Source organism: Oncorhynchus masou, chromosome 5, assembly GCF_036934945.1.
Source record: "Oncorhynchus masou masou isolate Uvic2021 chromosome 5, UVic_Omas_1.1, whole genome shotgun sequence".
In the NCBI taxonomy this organism is placed as follows: domain Eukaryota; kingdom Metazoa; phylum Chordata; class Actinopteri; order Salmoniformes; family Salmonidae; genus Oncorhynchus; species Oncorhynchus masou.
The window spans coordinates 26,468,696-26,472,150 of NC_088216.1; positions in this window are offsets into that span (position 1 = coordinate 26,468,696).

Sequence of the window (3,455 nt, forward strand, 5' to 3'; positions counted from 1 at the left end):
GGCCTGATTTTCTTGTTACATCTGTAGCTGAATAGTACTGCTGCATATTATGTATACTGAACAACAGAAATATATATTTCTGAAAGTAAAAAAGCCCTTTTGTGGGGAAAAATTCATTCTGATTAGCTGGGCCTGGCTCCCCAGTGGGTGGGCCTTGTTCCCAAGTGGTTGGGCCCATCGCTGCGCCCCTGACCAGTCATGTCAAAACCATAAATTAGGGCCTAAAGAGTTTATTTCAATAGACTGATTCTTTCTTTGAACTGTAACTCAGTAACATCTTTGAATTTGTGGCATGTTGTGTTTCTATTTTTGTTCAGTATATATTTCATGTGAATGTCGTTTATAATTGCATGTATTGTATTGAATGCATGAGCATTTTGCGGTATATTGTTATTGTTTAGAGATGGTTAATTCCTATAAAGCCTGTAGTAGACTGTCCTTGTGCTCCTGCATGGACAGTAAGATTTATGACTGCGGAACTAGACACAGATCAGATAAGATCTCCACCAGTCCTCAGAGAGAGGGCCATAAATCTCACATGTCTAAGTAGTTAGTTCTCTCTCTCCAGCAAGATGTTTATACATATACAGTACAGCTGTTATGTGAATACCCCTTTGTAGATGCCATGCCTCTATTTCCTGTGTAGATATTCCTTTTGCATAGCTTACAACATTGTATATTTAAGCAATAAGGCATGAGGGGGTGTGGTATATGGAAAATATACCCCGGCTAATGGCTGATCTTAAGCAAAACGCATCGCGGAGTGCCTGGACACAGGACACAGCCCTTAGCCGTTGTATATTGGCCATATACCACAAACCCCTGAGGTGCCTTATTGCTATTATAAACTGGTTACCAAAGTAATTAGAGCAGTAAAAATACATGTTTTGTCATACTCGTGGTATGCGATCTGATATACCACGGCTGTCAGCCAATCAGCATTCAGGGCTCAAACCACCCAGATTATAATTGTTCTTACTTACCAGAACCACAAGTTCATCCTATGTAAACTGATGATTTCTGTGAGTGTGAATACTATAGTGTGTGGTGGTGATGAAGATAATAAAAGTCCTGGTCTAAGAAGCATCCGTACTGTTCTGGCCGGACACTGTGTAGCGAGTCAGAACCAATTATATCAGCATTAAGTACTAGCGTGTGAGGGTATTCACAGCCAACCACTCAGACAAGCTCCAGCTAGCCATTTTTACAATAGAAGTCTCCTAACCGACTGACATAAAATATCTACAAGAGACTATTTACCAGTTTTGTACTCATTCTCCGAGTCGTTTAAAAAAAATTAGAGCTCAGTCAGATCAAGAATAGCTTATAATTTTTCTGAGCTTTGATCAGTGTTGGGAGCAATATTTAGAGTTTGACACATCATTTATTTTCTTTATTGTGTACAAAATATACAGTACCAGTCAAATGTTGACACATCTAGTCATTGCAAGGTTTAAAAAAAAAACTATTTTCTACATTGTAGAATAAAAGTGAAGACATCAAAACTATGAAATAACACATATGGAATCATGTAGTAACCAAAGAAGTGTTAAACAAATTAAAACAGATTTGAGATGTGAGATTCTTCAAAGTAGCCACCCTTTGCCTTGATGACAGCTTTGCACACTTTTGGCATCATCTCAACCAGCTTCATGAGGTAGTCACCTGGAATGCATTTCAATTAACAGGTGTGCCTTGTTAAAAGTTAATTTGTGGAATTTATTTCCGTCTTAATGCGTTTGAGGCAATCAGTTGTGTTGTGACAAGGTAGGTGGGTATACAGAAGATAGCCCTATTTGGTAAAAGACCAAGTCCATATTATGTCAAGAACAACTCAAATAAGCAAAGAGAAATGACAGTCCATCATTACTTTAAGAAATGAAGGTCAGTCAATACGAAAAATGTCAAGAACTTTGAAAGTTCTTCAAGTGCAGTCACAAAAAACATCAAGCACTATGATGACACTGGCTCTCATGAGGACCACCACAGGAATGGAAGACTCAACGTTACCTCTGCTGAAGAGGATAAGTTTATTAGAGTTACCAGCCCCAGAAATTGCAGCCCAAATAAATGCTTCACAGAGTTCAAGTAACAGACACATCCCAACATCAACTATTCAGAGGGGACTGTGTGAATCAGACCTTCATGGTCGAATTTCTGCAGAGAAACCACTATTAAAGTACATCAATAAGAAGAAGAGACTTGCTTGGGTCAAGAAACAAGAGCAATGGACATTAGACCAGTGGAAATGTTTGCTTTGGTCTGATGAGTCCAAATTTTAGATTTTTGTTTCGAACTGCCGTGTCTTTGTAAGACACACAGAGGATGATCTCCGCATGTGTGGTTCAAACTAGGAAGTATGGAGGAGGAGTATCATTTGTTTTTTTCAACAGGACAATGATTCAACACACCCCCAGGCTGTGTAAGGGCTATTTGACCAAGGAGAGTGATGGAGTGCTGCATCAGATGACCCGACCTCAACCCAATTGTGATGGTTCTGGATGAGTTGGACCGCAGAGTGAAGGAAAAGCAGTCAACAAGTGCTCAAAATATGTGGGAACTCCTTCAAGACTGGAAAAGCATTGGAAAAGCATTCCTCATGAAGCTGGTTGAGAAAATGCCAAGAGTGTGCAAAGCTGTCATCAAGGCAAAGGGTGGATAAATCTAAAATGTAAAATATGTTCTGATTTGTTTAACACTTTTTTGCTTAGTACATTATTCCATATGTGTTATTTCATAGTTTTGATGTCTTTACTACATTTCTACATTGAAGAAAATAGTAAAAAGTAAAAAACAACCCTTGAACGATTAGGTATGTCCAAACTTTTGACTGGTACTGTATATATTTTATTTTTTTATTTAGAAGAAATGACCAAGGTCCGGACCTCGGTGTCCTCATATGTAGTTACGGCCCTGTTGTTTGTCTAAGGTTGGTGAGGTTGTGATTGTGTGAATCTCTATGTGGATGTAGATATGAAAACACGTTTTCCCCTACAAAGATGACAACCACATTTTGTTAAAAGGAAAACACTTTTTTTAGTGCAGGTCCCATAAATATGTGCCTTGATGATGACAGAGTTCTCTAAAGCCCTCTCAGAATGATTCCATTTGATTGCACTTGGCACCATTGAAAATAAAAGCCAAGACCAAGTTTAACTATCATACAGTAGGAAGTGCTTGCTGCCATCTGGTGGAACACAGCTGAATGAGAGGAGAAATTATTTGAGAGATCATGTTCAAAACAAATACACAATGATCAAATACAGTAGATACTGAAACATCTTTTATTGTGTATTTGGGACAATTCAACCAAACATCATACATGATCATTTGAGCAACACTGAAATATGGTAAAGCATGTTTGTTTTGTCAACTTAAATATGGTAAATTTATCAATCACTACTTTCACATCCCTATCTCACACTCACTTTGTTTTCTCATCCAATATACACTAC